The 17095-nt window shown below is 37.0% G+C and overlaps 1 long non-coding RNA gene across 1 annotated transcript in view; it reads left to right on the forward strand.

Annotated features, from left to right (window-relative positions):
• The window catches only part of LOC131757802 (uncharacterized), a 96246-nt gene extending 82411 nt beyond the window's left edge, over positions 1–13835 (forward strand). The window contains exon 4 of the long non-coding RNA XR_010840819.1: positions 10659–13835. This is a non-coding gene — a long non-coding RNA (uncharacterized lncRNA). The remainder of the gene's footprint in view (positions 1–10658) is intronic.
• The last annotated feature ends 3260 nt before the right edge of the window (positions 13836–17095 follow it).

Below are 17095 nucleotides of genomic sequence, written 5' to 3' on the forward strand. Positions count from 1 at the left end.
ATTAGCTCTACTAGGTTTCCGGTAGCATCTTTAGGATTCTCTATGTATAGTATCATGTCATCTCCAAACAATGACAGCTTTACTTTTCTGATTTGAATTCATTTTATTTCTTTTTCTTCTCTGATTGCTGTGGCTAAAGCTTCCTAAATTATGTTGAATAGTAGTGGTGACAGTGGACAACCTTGTCTTGTTCCTGATCTTAGAGGAAAGGGTTTTTAGTTTTTCACCATGGAGAACGATGTTGGCTGTGGGTTTGTCATATATGGCCTTTATTATGTTGAGGTAAATTCCCTCTATGCCTACTTTCTGGAGGGTTGTTATCATAAATGAGTGTTGAATTTTGTCGAGAGCTGCATCTATTGAGATGATCATATGGTTTTTCTCCTTCAGTTTGTTAATATGGTTTATAACATTGATTGATTTGCATATATTGAAGAATCCTTGTATTCCTGGGATAAACCCCACTTGATCATGGTGTATGATCCTTTTAATGTGCTGTTGGATTCTGTTTTGTAGGATTTTGTTGAGGGTTTTTGCATCTACTTTCATCAGTGATATTGGCCTGTAGTTTTCCTTGTGACAGCTTTGTCTGATTTTCATTTCAGGGTGATGGTGGGCTCATAGAATGAGTTTGGGGGTGTTCCTGCCTCTGCTATATTTTGGTAGAGTTTGAGAAGGATACTCTTTTCTCAGTGTTTGATAGAATTTGCCTTGAAGCCACCTAGTCCTGGACTTTTGTTGGTTGGAAGATTTTTAATCACAGTCTCAATTTCAGTGCTTGTGATTGGTTGGTTTATATTTTCTATTTCTTGTTGGTTGAGTCTCGGAAGATTGTGCTTTTCTAGGAATTTGTCCATTTCTTCATGGTTATCCTTTTTATGTCATATAGTTGCTTGCAGTAATCTCCCATGATCCTTTGTATTTCTGCAACGTCAGTTGTTACTTATCCTTTTTCCTTTCTAATTCTATTGATTTGAGTCTTCTTCCTTTTTTTTCTTGATGAATCTGGCTAACGGTTTATCAATTTTGTTTATTTTCTCAAAGAACCAGCTTGTAGTTTTATTGATCTTTGCTATCGTTTCCTTCAATTCTTTTTCTTTTATTTCTTTTCTGATCTTTATGATTTCTTTCCTCCTGCTAACTTTTGGTTTTATTTTTTGTTGTTCTTCTTTCTGTAATTGCTTTAAGTGAAAGGTTAGGTTGTTTATTTGAGATGTTTCTTGTTTCTTAAGGTAGGATTGTATTTCTATAAACTTCCCTGTTAGAACTGCTTTTGCTGCATTCTACATGTTTTTGGGTGGTCGTGTTTTCATTGTCATTTGTTTCTAGGTATTTTTTGATTTCTTCAGTGATCTCTTAGTTATTTAGAAGCATAATGTTTAGCCTCCATGTGTCTGTATTTTTTACAGAATTTTTTCCTGTAATTGATATCTAGTCTCAAAGCGTTGTGCTCAGAAAAGATACTTGATACGATTTCAGTTTTCTTAAATTTACGAAGGCTTGATTTGCGACCCAGGATATGATCTATCTTGGAGAATGTCCCATGAGCACTTGAGAAGAAAGTGTATTCTGTTGTTTTGGGATGGAATGTCATATAAATATCAGTTAAGTCCATCATATTTAATGTATAATTTAAAGCTTGTGTCTCCTTATTTATTTTCATTTTGGATGATTTGTCCATTGGTGAAAGTGGTGTGTTAAAGTCCCCTACTATGATGATGTCACTGTCGATTTCCCCTTTTATGGCTATTAGCATTTGCCTTATGTATTGAGGTGCGCCTATGTTGGGTGCGTAAATGTTTACAATTTTTACCTCTTCTTCTTGGATTGGTCCCTTAATCATTATATTGTGTCCTTCTTTGTCTCTTGTAATAGTGTTTATTTTAAAGTCTATTTTGTCTGATAGGAGATTTGCTACTCCAGCTTTCTTTTGATTTCAATTTGCATGGAATACCTTTTTCCATCCCCTCACTTTCAGTCTGTATGTGTCCCTAGGTCTGAAGTGGGTCTCTTGTAGACAGCATATATATGCATCTTGTTTTTGTATCCATCCAGCCAGTCTATGTCTTTTGGTGGGAGCATTTCATCCATTTACATTTAAGGTAATTATCGATATGTATGTTCCTATTACCATTATCTTAATTGTTTTGGTTTTCTTATTGTAGGTCTTTTCTTTCTCTTGTTTTTCTGGCATAGAGAAGTTCCTTTAGCATGTGTTGTAAAGCTGGTTTGGTGGTGCTGAATTCCCTTAGTTTTTGCTTGTCGGTAAATGTTTTAATTTCTCCATCAAATCTGAATGGGATCCTTGCTGGGTAGAGTAATCTTGCCTGTACGTTTCTCTCTTTCATCAGTTTAAATATGTCCTGCCACTCCCTTCTGGCTTTCAGAGTTTCTGCTGAAAGATCAGCTGTTAATCTTATGGGGATTCCCTTGTATATTATTTGTTGCTTTTCCCTTGCTGCTTTTAATATTTTTTCATTGTATTTAAATTTTGATAGTTTGATTAATATGTGTCTTGGCGTGTTTCTCCTTGGATTTGTCTTGTATGGTTCTCTCTGTGCTTCCTGGACTTGATTGACTATTTCCTTTCCCATATTAGGGAAGTTTTCAACTATAATCTCTTCAAATGTTTTCTCAGTCCCTTTCTTTTTCTTTTCTTCTTCTGGGAACACTATAATTCGAATGTTAGTGTGTTTAATGTTGTCCCAGAGGTCTCTGAGACTGTCCTCAGTTCTTTTCATTCTTTTTTCTTTATTCTGCTCTGCAGAATAAAGTAGTTATTTCCACTATTTTATCTTCCAGATCACTTATCCGTTCTTCCGCCTCAGTTATTCTGCTATTGATCCCTTCTAGATAATTTTTAATTTCATTTATTGTGTTGTTCATCATTGTTTGTTTGCTCTTTAGTTCTTCTAGGTCCTTGTTCAAAGTTTCTTGTAGTTTCTCCATTCTATTTCCAGGATGTTGGATCATCTTTCCTATCATTACTCTGAATTCTTTTTCAGGTAGACTGCCTATTTCCTCTTGATTTGTTTGGTTTTGTGGGTTTTTACCTTTTTCCTTCATCTGCTGTGTGTTTCTCTGTCTTCTCATTTTGCTTAATTTACTGTGTTTGAGGTCTCCTTTTTGCAGGTTGCACGTTCGTAGTTCCCATTGTTGTTGATGTCTGCTTCCAGTGGCTAAGGTTCATTCAGTGGGTTGTGTAGGCTTCCTGTTGGAGGGGACTGGTGCCTGTGTTCTTGTGGTTGAGGCTGGATCTTGTCTTTCTGGTGGGCACGACCACATTCAGTGCTGGGTTTTGGATTGTCTGTGACCTTATTTTGATTTTTGGCAGCCTCTCTGCTAATGGGAGGGGTTGTGTTCCTGTCTTGCTGGTTGTTTGGCACAGGGTGTCCAGCACTGTATCTTACTGGTCATTGAGTGGAGCTGGGTTAGTGTTGAGATGTAGATCCCTGGGAGGGCTTTCGCTGTTTGCTATTATGTGGAGCCGGGAGGTCTCTGGGGGACCAATGTCCTGAACTCGGCTCTCCCACCTCAGAGGCTCAGGCCTGACACCCAGCCCGAGCACCAAGACCCTCTCAGCCACACGGCTCAGAAGAAAAGGGAGAAAAAAAGAAAAACATAAGGTAAAATAAAATAAAGTTATTTTAATAAAAACTAAAAGAAAAAATTTTTAAATAAAAAAATTAAAAAGTAATTAAAAAATGAAAAAAAAGGAAGAAAGAAAGAAGAGAGCAACCAAACCAAAATACAAATCCACTAATGAGTACAAGCACTAAAAGCTATTCTAGAAAAAAGAAAAAGAAAATGGACAGACAGGACCCTGGGACAAATGGTAAAAGGAAAGGTATACAGAGAAAATCACAGAAAGAAGCATACACATACACATTCACAGAAAGAGGAAAAGGAAAAAATATATTTATATCTATATATATATATATAAAGGAAGAGAGCAAACAAATCAATAAACAAATCTACCCATGATAATAAACTCTAAATAGTAAACTAAGATAAACATAAAACCAGAAGCAAATTAGATGTAGAAAGCAAACCCCAAATCTACAGTTGGTCCCAAAGTCCACTGACTCAATTTTGGGATGAATCATTGTCTATTCAGGTATTCCAGAGGTGCAGGGTACATTACATTGCTCCTGAGGCTGCTGGGAGAGACTTCCCTTTCTCTTCTTTGTTTGCACAGCTCCTGGGGTTCAGCTTTGGATTTGGCCCCACCTGTGCATGTAGGTCATCTGAGGGTATCTGTTTTTCACCCAGACAGGACAGGGTTAAAGCAGTGGCTCATTCAGGGGCTCTGGCTCACTCAGGCGGTGGGGAGGGAGAGGGAGGGAATGTGGGAGGAGCCTGCGGCGGCAGTGGCCAGCATCACGTTGCAACAGCCTGAGGTGCGTCGTGTGTTCTCATGGGGAAGTTGTCTCTGGATCCCGGGACCCTGGCAGTGGTGGGCTGCACACGCTCCCGGGAAGGGAGGTGGGGATAGTGACCTGTGCTCACACACAGGCTTCTTGGTGATGGCAACAGCGGCCTTAGCGTCTCATTCCCGTCTCTGGGGTCCATGTTGATAGCCACGGCTCGTGCCTATCTCTGGAGCTTATTTAGGTGGTGCTCTGAATACCCTCTCCTCACACACCAGGAAACAATGGTTTCTTGCCTCTTAGGCAGGTCCAGACTTTTTCCCGGACTCCCTCTCAGCTAGCCATGGCGCACTAGCCCCTTCAGGCTGTGTTCACGCAACCAATCCCAGTCCTCTCCCTGGGATCCGAACTCCAAAGCCTGAGCCTCAGCTCCCAGCCCCCGCCCACCCTGGCGGGTGAGCAGACAAGCCTCTCGGGCTGGTGAGTGCTGGTCAGCACTGATCCTCTGTGCGGGAATTTCTCCGCTTTGCCCTCCGCACCCCTGTTGCTGTGCTCCCCTCTGTGGCTCCGAAGCTTCCCCCCTGCCCCCCCACCCCGTCTCCACCCACAAAGGGGCTGGATACTTTTCCTCCTTCACAGCTCCCTCTCACTGGTGCAGGTCCCATTCGTATTCTTTGTCTCTGTTTTTTCTTTTATTTTTTCTTTTCTTTTTTCTTTTGCCCAACCCAGGTACGTGGGGATTTTCTTGCCTTTGGGGATGTCTGAGGTCTTCTGCCAGGGTTCAGTAGGTGTTCTGTAAGAGTTGTTCCACATGTAGATGTATTTCTGATGTATTTGTGGGGAGAAAGTTGATCTCCACGTCTTTCTCCTCCGCCATCTTGAAGGTCTCCCCTAGATCACTTTTAAAATGGAGAAATCATGTTTTCTTTGGACATCTGTTATGTAGTACAAATAATTTTTTTACTTTACTGCATTTATATTATGAGATACAATTTGATACCATTTTTATTGATGACAGAGTAAGCAACCACTGCATAATATAATTTTGGATTTATCTCATGGCTTGAGTGGAAGATTTCTTTCTTATTCTTCCTAGATGTTAAAAACAATCTTTACTTAGAAAAAAATCATTATCCAAAGACTGTGAGATAATTCCAGATGCTTGGTGACAACTTCTCAGATGAAAGATTTTCATTTCTCTTTCCAAGACTTCTGCTATTCCTTGTAAATAGAAGCACAAAGAATAATAATTATAAAGCATCATGCTTACAGTTGCCAAAATCTGTGGCTGTTTTTTTTCTAATAGAACATTTCTCTTAGTTGATTAGTCCGTTTGAAGCTTTTCTTTTCTATTGGGTATTTAGATGTCATAATTTGTTATGTTTTCTTCATGAAGTGTACCTAACCATAATTCAAAAAGAGTCTTGTACCACAATGTCATTGTAGCTGTATTTACAATAGCCAGGACATGAAAACAACCTAAAAGTGTCCATCGACAGATGAATGGATAAAGAAGATGTGGTACATATGTACAATGGAATATTACTTAACCATAAAAAGAAATGAAATTGAGTTTTTTGTAGTGATGTGGATGGACCTAGAGACTGTCATAAAGAGTGAAGTAAGTCAGAAAAAGAAAAACAAATACTGTATGCTAACACATATACACAGAATGTAGAAGAAAAAAAAAGGTTCTGAAGAACCTAGGGGCAGGACGGGAATAAAGATACAGAGAATGGACTTGAGGACACGGGGAAGCTGAAGGGTAAGCTAGGTTGAAGGGAGAGAGTGGCATGGACATATATACACTACCAAATGTAAAATAGATAGCTAGTGGGAAGCAGTCACATAGCACAGGGAGATCAGCTCTGTGCTTTGTGACCACCTGGAGGGGTGGGATAGGGAGGGTGGGAAGGAGACGCAAAAGGAAAGGTATATATATATGTATATGTATAGCTGATTCACTTTGTTATACAGCAGAAACTAACACACCATTGTAAAGCAATTATACTCCAATAAACATGTTAAAAAAAAAACAACTGGAAATGTTGCAAGAGAAACAAGTTTTAAAAAGTGAGGTATTAAATGTTTTTTTCATAGGGGATGCACTGCTAACATTTTTGAGGTCAATATAAACAAGATTAATCATAACTAAGCTCTAAAATGTATTATTTGGAAACAGATTTATGCACTGCGTGATCCAAAATTGGCACCTTTAAAAATCCTGTGTTTCTCATATCCCATAAAGATGATCATTATTAAAGACTTCAAGATTACTCATTTTGAATCCAGCATATAAACACTGACATTTTAAGTAGTGAGTTTGTGGGCACAAAAACAGCCAGGTATTTAGAACTATTCTGATGATTAACTGCATCTTGTTTTGGCATCTGGATGCTTGTCATGTGTAGACAAAGACAGAAACTGTGGTTTCTTGACGTTGATTACACTATGAATATTTTCCATACTTATTAAAATGGCTTAATTTTTTAAAAAGAATGAGTCACATCAGGAGATTGACAAGTTACTTTTTAATATATTATTTTTGCATCTCTCTAAGTTGGCTCTGCATATAGAATGCCCTTTATTTTGTGATTGGCTGCTATTTCACATTCTTAACAGCCAATTTGTGCTGAGTTGACTCTCTTGGTGAGATCATTGTGATTATAAGTCTAAGGTTATGCTTTTGATCTTTATAAAGAAGTTAACTTAATTCCATTGTCGGAACACAGATGACAATCATATTCTCCATTCGTTATCTTATAAGTGCATGTCTTTGATCTTATGGGAGGATACCATAAATTCCTTATCTTTGGTAAAACTCAACTAATTAAGAATATCCTGACAGCAGGTCAGAACCATATTTTTAATATAGGATGGCAGTGTGATGGGTGGAAATACACTAACTATTTACTAATTTTCTTTAGTTGTCATGTCTAAAATTAATGGATCCAGTCTCTAAGATACAGCTTAGGTCCAAGTTCTCTCCTTCAATGATTCCAAATAAGATTTTATTGCAAAATTACTTTGGTTTGAGTAGTATGTTAATATCTCACAGTTACATTTTGTATTTGAAGTGTGAGAATAGTAAAACCTAATATTAAAATATTATAAAAAATGCAATGTTGTTTTCAAATATATCTAGTAACTCAAACTACAACAGAATGTTATAATAGGGAGTAGGAAGGCTTGCATGGTTTAATGAATTGTAGTACTTAAGAAAGGCCTCTTTTATTTCTAGTGTTCATTGTTTGCAAATCCCTATTTATTTAAGGCGGTCAGATATGGACTGTCCACTAAACTTGTTAAGAAAATTAATATATTCATCAAAATCCTTTGTATAACAGTGAATTTCCAAGTGCATTCTATATGTTAGTGGAATCTAAATGTATGTGATATTATGAGAGCTTCTCCTCTGTTTTGATTTTTACTTAGCAAAATGGATAACAAGCAATTAAGTATTACCTTTTTGATTTCCGTAAGCTTTTTTGTGCAATGATAGATCAAAACTTGAGATAACTAGGTAGAAGAATTACAAATTCTTATAATAAAAGGACAGTCATGATTTTATATATGTGTATTTCTGTGTGTGTGTTTGTGTGTGTGAGAGAGAGAGAGAGAGAGAGAGAGGTAGGGAGGGAGGGAGAAAGAGAGAGGAAGGGAAGGAGAAAGGGACAAGAGAGAGAGGTGTAGATGAGGTGTACATATCTTAATTTGATTACCAGTAAAATTTTCATGATTTACTTGAAGATTTAGAAAGACTGGCTTTTGATAGGAAAACCATCAACAAGGTGCGGCAAGTAGCTTCTTAAGTTTTTCTGCAATCACTTAGAGAAGAAGCAGCTTACTTTATATATCAAGTAATCAAATTACATCTTTGATTTCAGGTGTTTTGATTTCAATGTATGTAGCAATTCAGAATTATAGATGTTGAATTTTCTTATATTATTTGTGTTTTTTATAATCGAGCCTTGTGGTCTTTTACTGGTCTAGTTAGGAATTTACCTCACTTATCCCTCCTACCAAAACTTGATTTTGGGAAAGTGTAGATAGAAGAGCTGTACTTTAAAAAAAAAAAGAAAAAAAAAAGCTTGTAAAATGCAAAATCAGCATGAATACATTTTATAATACAAATCTTGCAAACATTAATAATAAGGGAATGATAAATTATAAATTGATAAAAATAACTATTGGGATTCTTTCTCTCTAATGTGGGTGAATTATGTGTTATATACATGTATCTATATGGATATAGATGAATTACTGTTTCTCCTAATATACCCACTGTAATTATGAATTCCATTCCTGATTACAGAATCATGAGCTAAAAATAAAAATATATCAATAAAAATAGGTAAAAATTGGTAAAATTCCATCCTAGAATATAATCAATGCTTAAAGCTTAGCTTTTTGATATGGAACAAGAAATATGTAAATTATAAAATAATGAGAAAATACAGAGTTGCTGAGCACACATCATTTTAATAATATGCTATTAAAATTAGTAGCCAGAAAACAAAATGCAATTTTATTTACCTGCAAAGACTCGAGCCAGAAATCTCCATTTCAAAATGCTTATTTCTTTACTGTGTGGCTGAGTGACCGTGAACAATGCAAATTGGTTTTACTTTCTAGGTTCATTATACTTACACATTGTTTGATAGGTTGTCTACCCAGATCCTTTATTATACAATGAGGTAACCCCCAAATGAAACTCCAAGCATCTTCTCTTTCTGGTCATCGTATGCTGCCATTCTTCCCCTAGAAATTAATACACTCGGTATGCTGAATCCTGCCTTTTCATCTCCTGCTGCAGAATCAGCGGTCATAACAGCTATTCTGTTCATGAATATGTAAATGCAACATGTATTATATAACAAAAAAATTAGCAGGCGGTTCCCACTTCAGACTGTACCCAACTCTGTTCGACTAATACACGAAAAGCAAAGATTTAATTTTTCAAGCATTTGAGTCAGTGTTGCCAAAAATGCTATAATTATGTAACATGGAAATTCATAAATGAGACATATGCAGATGCTCAAGACAGTTGGACTCCAAATAAATCGGCATCTAGGCACAGCTGTGGTGATGCGTGCAGATACACTTATTATTTCACGCTAATGCCTAGTGATAAGGGGGAAAATGCCTTAGATGCTCAATAACCTTTTATTTTCTGACTAGGTTCCACTCCCATACCTCACCCCAATAAATGGCTAAAACAGTGTTTAAATTATACGCATATGCATATACACATACACACACATGAATGTATATGCACACTTTTTTTCTTCTGAAAGGAAGAAGTGATGACTATTTCCACTAGAGTGTTCTGGGGGAAGCATTAATCTCTGGGAAAGGAATAATTGGGGGATTTTATTACTGAAATAAGCAAGCATGTTCATGCATATTTTTACGGCTTGCATGCCCATGCGCCACTCTGTGCAAACAGTGCTTTTGCAGCTCAGGCGCGGTAATTAGGTTGATGTAATTATGGCGAAATAAAGACAGCCTCACTGATAATTTCACAGTGAATATTAAAGACATATGTGCCTTCCAGTGTACAATAAATGAACCTGAACTGCTGTCAGGGGCTAGGAGGACAGTGTGGCCAATGCACCTATTGTGTCCCTGCTGCAGAAAGGAGGCTGCCGATTGGCCACTGTCTGCAGCACATAGCACTGGCTGGTTATAAAGGACTTGTCTAGGGGAGAGCCTGTAGGTACTCCATTGTCTGGTAAAGTTCATATGACTGCATTCTTTTTTGCAAGGGGGGTGGAGGGAGAGTGGGGAAGGTGGGGATGTCAGCTCAACTGTAAAAGCTGCACAGATTTTTTTTCTTTCTCTTTCTCTCTGCCTCTCCATAGATCGTTTCTGTTTCATGCCCTGTCTAATTTCGCATAGCTAAAAAAGAATGCTAATTAAGATCCCTTGTCTTAACCTGAAAATAATGATTCGGATATAATTAGAAATCTGATGAGAGTTTAAAATTCTGGGAGGGGACCAAAAACATCAGTTACGGTGCTTAGGAGGGAAATGAAGATTTATTTTTCTGTAATCAAGGTAAACATGGGAGAGGGGGGATTCCCCCTATCTTTTTAAACTAATTTGAACCAATGGTGTTCTACTGCAGATGAGAGGATACTGTATTTCAAAACCTGTTTTAGCCATCATATTGAAAGGACACAAATCAGTAGCAATAGAAGCCTTCTTAATCCTCCTTAGGATGCAATTCAGATGAAAAAACTGCTTTTTTTTTTTTATTTTTCTTTTTGTATGTGTGTGTTATAGATGGATCTGAGAACGCTGTCTGGGCTTGGTGCCAAGTGCTGGTATTTCACAGCGGCGACCGCCTCACACGGGCTGTGGGAAGCAGGAGGGAGACTCTCTTAGGGTGCCACTACTATGGAGACACAGCTGGGCTGAACAAGATTTGCTTCAAACGACAACAAGAGAGACAGAAAGTATCTGGTTCAACCGCTGCCCAAGCAGGCAGGCACCAGAAGAGCTAGCAGCCAATCCGGCCATGCTCGAAGCCAGCTTTGCAGCTCAGCCAATCAGTGACATCACTGGTGAGAAACTCATTTACATCATGCAGTAATGAACTTTGTTTAACATAGCTTCCCCCCTTTCCTGTTACCCCCCTCCCCATATTAGGTCCTTCCATTAATTATTCTGCCGGCATAATTTAAACCGCTATGCAAAAATGTGGCTGTATTCTCTCTGACAGCCTCCACGTTTTTTTCCCCCACTGGTGTCTGCTGTCACTGAAAGTGATTCTGGGTACAATTCTATTTTGTTTTAGCCTTGCAAAATTACCTTCTTCTAAAACACCTTAGAAAAATTAAACCTTCGCTTCTTGTATCTGAACCCCACTCCCCACTTAAGAATAGCATGCTTTCGGCAAGTTGGGATTCAGGATTGTGCAAGGTAATGGAGAATAAGAGGGTGCATTGCCATGGAAGTTGCAATTTTTCCAAGCAATCTGCATCTTAGAGCTTCCTTTAATGTTTCCGTGTTTTATGCTGCAGTGGCCATTTTTACATATAGTGTTTTTTCCAAAAAGTGCTTATGTGCATCTGTTCCAGGGAGGAAAGTTCAACTCTTGTTATATTTTATTCTTCATTGCTCTCAGCCAATGTGTCATTTTATTAATGAATAGAACTGAGGTCATTTCTGGACAAATCTCTCTCTTCCCATCTTAGCACAATGCACCTGATTTGCATCCATTTACTAGAAAAACTGAATGCAAGAACCAGTTTGAAAAGAAGTTAAGGGACCAGTTCACATATTATTTCAGAATATATCGCAGCAGTTTGTTTTTCAGAATGCGTAATATGTAACATCTGCCTTAGTGCCTTAGTGTTTCTATAAAAATGCTTGATCTCCGTTCCCAGTGTAATACCTGTAGCAAATGTATTGCTTTGTTATATAACCAAAATAGACCAAGTGAAATAATATTCAGCCATGAGTTCATATAATCATCAGAAAACCTTTGGAAACACAATTTTGTCTTGTACATTTGTATTTAGTTTGTCAGAGATAAACTCATTTGTTCTATAGAAAACTTAAAAAGGCTGGAACATATGACATGTGAAGATTTTCAGGTTGCTTTAGAGAATCCCAAAGAGCAGAAACTGGGTCACACTTAAATGTGATTTCTCTTAAGCCGTATCTTTATTGCATATTGGCATTAAAGGGATACAGTTTTATAGCAGAGAAGGTAGTTTCATTGTCTTATTTTTCAAAGAATATTTTGAATATAATTATTCAGAGACATGGAATTTTAGAAACATCGACAAGGGTTTCATAACAGTGCATGATTCGTTTAAGAAGCTTAAAGAGTACCATGATAGGCAGAGACACTTTTTAAAGCATGTGAAGGATTTAGACACTAAACCACGGCCCTTTTAATTCATGAGGCATTCCATCATCCCATCATCAGCATTCAGGGAGCGACTGTCCTGAATCAGTCATGAGCTCCCCTGCTGCAGATCCTGTAATTTGAATCATGTGTAATAATATATTATCCTACTGGGGGCCTTCTTTCAGTAGGAGAATGGTTTATACATTCTGCTGTAAGAGAACTTTTGGCTCCTAGCCGACTCACAGCCATTAGTCTCAGGCAATCATGATCATCTTCCTTAAGGAATAACATCTGCACGACCTCCTGCGCCAAAACTCTTCAACCTCCCCCATGTTCTGAATTACGATTTCTTGGAATTGGGAACACTTGACAAAAATGAAAGGGAAAAACGGAAGGTTTAGAGGGATGGAGCACAATTTTATTGAGGCTGCCATGTGGCGAAAGCACAGTTCCCTTTCCTTTGAAATGTTGGAGAATGGTGAGGAAAGGGTGCCGCCAAATAGACCTAGATGTGTTCATTTTGTTTTGAGACACAAGCTGAAATGGAAAGTGTTTTATGAAGACATGGCTGCCTCTGTGTTTTTCTCTGGACATCCTAGCAAGGTCCTGCAAAGGGTGTGGCAACATAAGGGAATAAATGGAGGGTGGAGATGGTTGTGAAGACAGAGAAACCTTGTCTCACCTCAGGAAGGAAGCAATTTGATAGAGCAGGAACCATTTGACCCAGGAGTGAAAAGTTCAAGGAGTGGCTCTGATTCTTTCTCTTGTTCTGACCTTGGTCAGATCATGTTAATGTCTCTATTTTTTCTTATCTGTGAAAATTCAGTATACTGCCAGCACAGAGATGTATGGAATACTCCTCCATCACCGCCCCCCACCAGCCCCCTTCTTTAAACATTTGAAATCCTTCTTTACTTCAGCGACCAGGTTAAATGTTCCCTCTTCTGTGAAATCTTTTCAAATCACTGTGGCCAGAACCTTTCACTTTTCCATCCTTCTCTTTGTGCTTCCATTATTGCATGTGTGGCAGTCAACATTGCTGTAGGGTCACATGTGTGCATATCTTTACCACTAGACTGAAAGCCCCTTGGGGACAGAGACCATGTTGAATTCACCCTCCGCCTCTAGCTCTAAGAATAACATTATGCTCCTAAGTTTTAAATCAGTGTTCTAATTAATGAGTTAAAAGTGCATTGTAAATTGTAGAGGGAGGGTTAACAAATTCCAGTTACTATTGTCAGCGATTACCACCGTGTACCAGATGATGTCAGTTTTGCCTTGTCAGTCTTATGTCTTTCATTTCACTGGCCCTTCACTATCAAGCTCAGAGTAAATGGTTGTTGCATTATTTTTCTTAAATAACCAGTTGTAGGGAATTGTAAATTCTTTTATTCATCAAGTGTGGAATTAAGCCAACTTAGCCTGGTGTTTTAAAACTTAAAAGTAAATGAAATTGGTGTAGATTAATTGTAAAGCAGCTAGGGTAAGCAAATTACAGTATCAAGCTCTACTGTTAATGATATGAAAGAATTAATTACTTGGAAGAGGTAAGCAATTAATGTTGAAATGCTCTATAAAGCATAATAAATCAGGAAATATGGAATCCTGAGTCAGTGTTACTCATTGAGATATGTCTTTTTAATCTACAAACTAGTATAGTAATCTTTTAAGAGTGTATTTCTGTGTGATTTTGATATAATCTGATAACATTATGCCAAAATATGGTTGATTTTATGCTACTCATCTATTTAAGTTTACACTTTTGGCTACTGTACTTACTGCTAAGTGGAAATTAATTTCTTTGCAAACAATGATATTCTTGTTAATATGTTTGCAAGCTGTGTTTAGATTTTAAAAATTATATTTCATAGTGTTTGCCCAGTTCATGTTATTGGAAAAGAATGGAATAACTAGAAAATATATACATCTTTGCTTTTTATAACTAGGAAAATAGAAATTTTAGTACTGGAAATCAGCTAAAGTCCATATTTTGTAAAAGTCTTAGAGGGGAAAAATATCTTACCCAAGAGTATGTTCTTTCAGTTTTCTGGGACAGCTGAGACTGGTATCTGGAATTCAAAAAGACTGGTTCAATAATTTTTCCAGTCCAGCAAATAATCTGTACTTTTAAAATCAGCCAGATAGGATTATACAATTTTACAGGGCTAACATAAATTAAATTCACTTACGTGATCCAACACTGTGTGTATGTGGGATTCCTATTTTATGGTTGAAAACAAGGAGACTGGACTTAGTGAGGTGTATATATTTTCCACTAGCCAATAAGGATGTAATCAACTACTAATAAATTATCATTTATATTAGTATTCTTTAAAATAATTTTGGTTTTGATGAAGAAAAAATGGAAGCCTGATATCTGAGTTCACATTGCAGTGGTTTTGAATTTAATTAACACAAATATTGTATCTTAAATTACAGGATTGGTTATGTAGATTTGGGTGGGGCCAGTTTGAATTTTTTTTTTTTTTTTAGCCAATGTACTGTGCTGTTATAACTGACAGTTTTTTTCCCTGCTGAAGTTTCCAGTTATCTCAGTGATGGTATCGTCTTCTAACCCAGTATTTAAAAAGAGATTTCTGAATCTTACAAATACTGAGAGATGAATTATGCGCACTTAGGGAACAAATGTTTCTCAAATACAGTAAAAATAGTAAGGGTCTGTCCAGCTTCTTCTGTTCAGAAAATGATTTTTAATAGCTCAGAGAGTGAATGAGTAAATGTGGAACATCTTAATTAAAGAAAAAATGTTTCTTTAGCATCATGGTTTGAGACATGGTAACTGAAAGCCATTTGCATCTGAATAACAGTGATACATTAGATAAAAGCAATGAAGCATTCTCCTTCATGCTGACAATTTTTGATATCATAATCATATGATTCTTGTTCCAAAATTAACTCTTGATTAGCAAGGTGGGGTTAAATATTGGGATCTATGCTTACACAATAAAACTATAAGGTTTTGATTGAGAATCACTTATTTGTAAGATGGTAAAGGAATAGATGAAACTGGCCTAAAAAGTTTGCATATTCTAGCATTGTTTTAAACTTAACCCTTAAAACATGCTCAATATCAAGAGCAATATCAAGTACATCTAGGAACTTAATGAGTATTTTCATGACATTGATGATAACGTGTCTTACTGTTAATGAGCAATGACATGGCTCTATAACTGGTTACTGATACAAAAGAAGGAACAAAATGATGTGGATTAATGGCTAATATTCACTGGGTAATGACATATGCCATGTGCTACACTATGCACTATGTGGGCATTATTTCATTTAATCTTCAAATCAATCCTTTGGTATTATTATCTTCATTTTGTCAAAGTCACATGATTAAGAAGGAGCAAAAATGAGATCCAATCCAAAGATTCTGACTTGAGATCCCATGTTCGTAATCACTGTGCCCAAATTGCATAATCACTACACATGCTATTGCTGTTTGGCTGTAGGAATAGAATGTTTTTCCATATATTATGCCCATAAATAGTTTATCTGGTTCATTTTTTAGATAGGCACACATAGTTTTACTTTAGTATTTTATAAATCACTTTGAAAGTTATTGACCTAGCTATAATACCTAGATTAATATTTTCCCTATATTTTTCTATTTATGTAACAATACAGATCACTTAAGGTAATGCATGCAAAAGCAATTCTGAAACAGTAAAGTACTAGATGAATGTAAGGTCTTGACATTATTAAAATGCCTTTGTAAGTGCGAGTCACTAAAAATTATTATTAGACTAAATGTTTCCGTTTCCTCTAGGTATATTACTTATTAAATATGTCACCTATTTCATGTGGAATTAATGCTCATTGATTTGGCAATTGCAGAATGTCGCTTAACAGTCTCACTAGATCTTGACTATCCTGACACTTAAGGCATTTCAGCTTCTTCAGTCCTGGTTACACATCTCCCGTTTACAACCCACTGAGATCCATGGGATGTTGAAAGAGAAGGATCTTGGAGCTACTATTTGCTAATAAATCCTGTACCTAATGCTACATTTTCTAGCTTTTACTTAGTGGTCAGAACTAAGGGACATAGTCAACAAGTTGTTGAATTTACATAATCAGTTTAATTTTGGGAAGGCGAAAGAGAAAGCAGAAGTATGGTTAGTTTTTCCTTTTCGGGATGAATTATTGTCCGGTTTCTCCTTCAGTTTTCTTAGTGTTTCTTTCTCAAACGTGTGTCGTGCACTTACCATATGCTGGGAACTGCAGACAATAAACCTATCCTCTTGAACTCTAGTTCAACATTGTTATTAATGTTCATTATGGAAATGCTATATATCACTATATGTATATTAGTATAAAATTAGAGTTTAAGTGTTTAGTCTTATTGCATAATGTATGGTCACATCTCCTCAAAAAACCTAGAAAAGCAGTAGTTTTGGGCCCTATGATTCTCATTTGCGTTTATTCCCCTTTATCTCTGTGGTGTTATAACCCTGACACCTAGAATTTAAGAGACTGCTCCTTGGAAGGTCTAAGGAATGCAGGCAGAAGCAGGGCTAAATCTGTGCTCTAAAGACGCTAGGCCCACTGATGTGTTCTAAAGGCTCATTAGCAGTTTTCAGGGTCACATTGTGATTTCCTACGCCCTGCATTATCCTCCTCTACAGTTAGAGCTTGATAATTATTTTTTTCTCCTAAGGTTTCTTTATTTTAATGTTACGAACAGTTTTCTTTTTGGCAAGAATGAAGATCAATGTAGCAGTTTCTCTCATTGCTTTCTGAACCTGCCCAGAAAGTGTATCACTAGCAAAGTATTTAAGGTGTTTATTTTCAGAATGTTGATTTTTACACAAGGAAAAGCAGAGCTAATAATAAG

The sequence above is a fragment of the Kogia breviceps genome, chromosome 5, assembly GCF_026419965.1.
Source record: "Kogia breviceps isolate mKogBre1 chromosome 5, mKogBre1 haplotype 1, whole genome shotgun sequence".
In the NCBI taxonomy this organism is placed as follows: Eukaryota; Metazoa; Chordata; class Mammalia; order Artiodactyla; family Physeteridae; genus Kogia; species Kogia breviceps.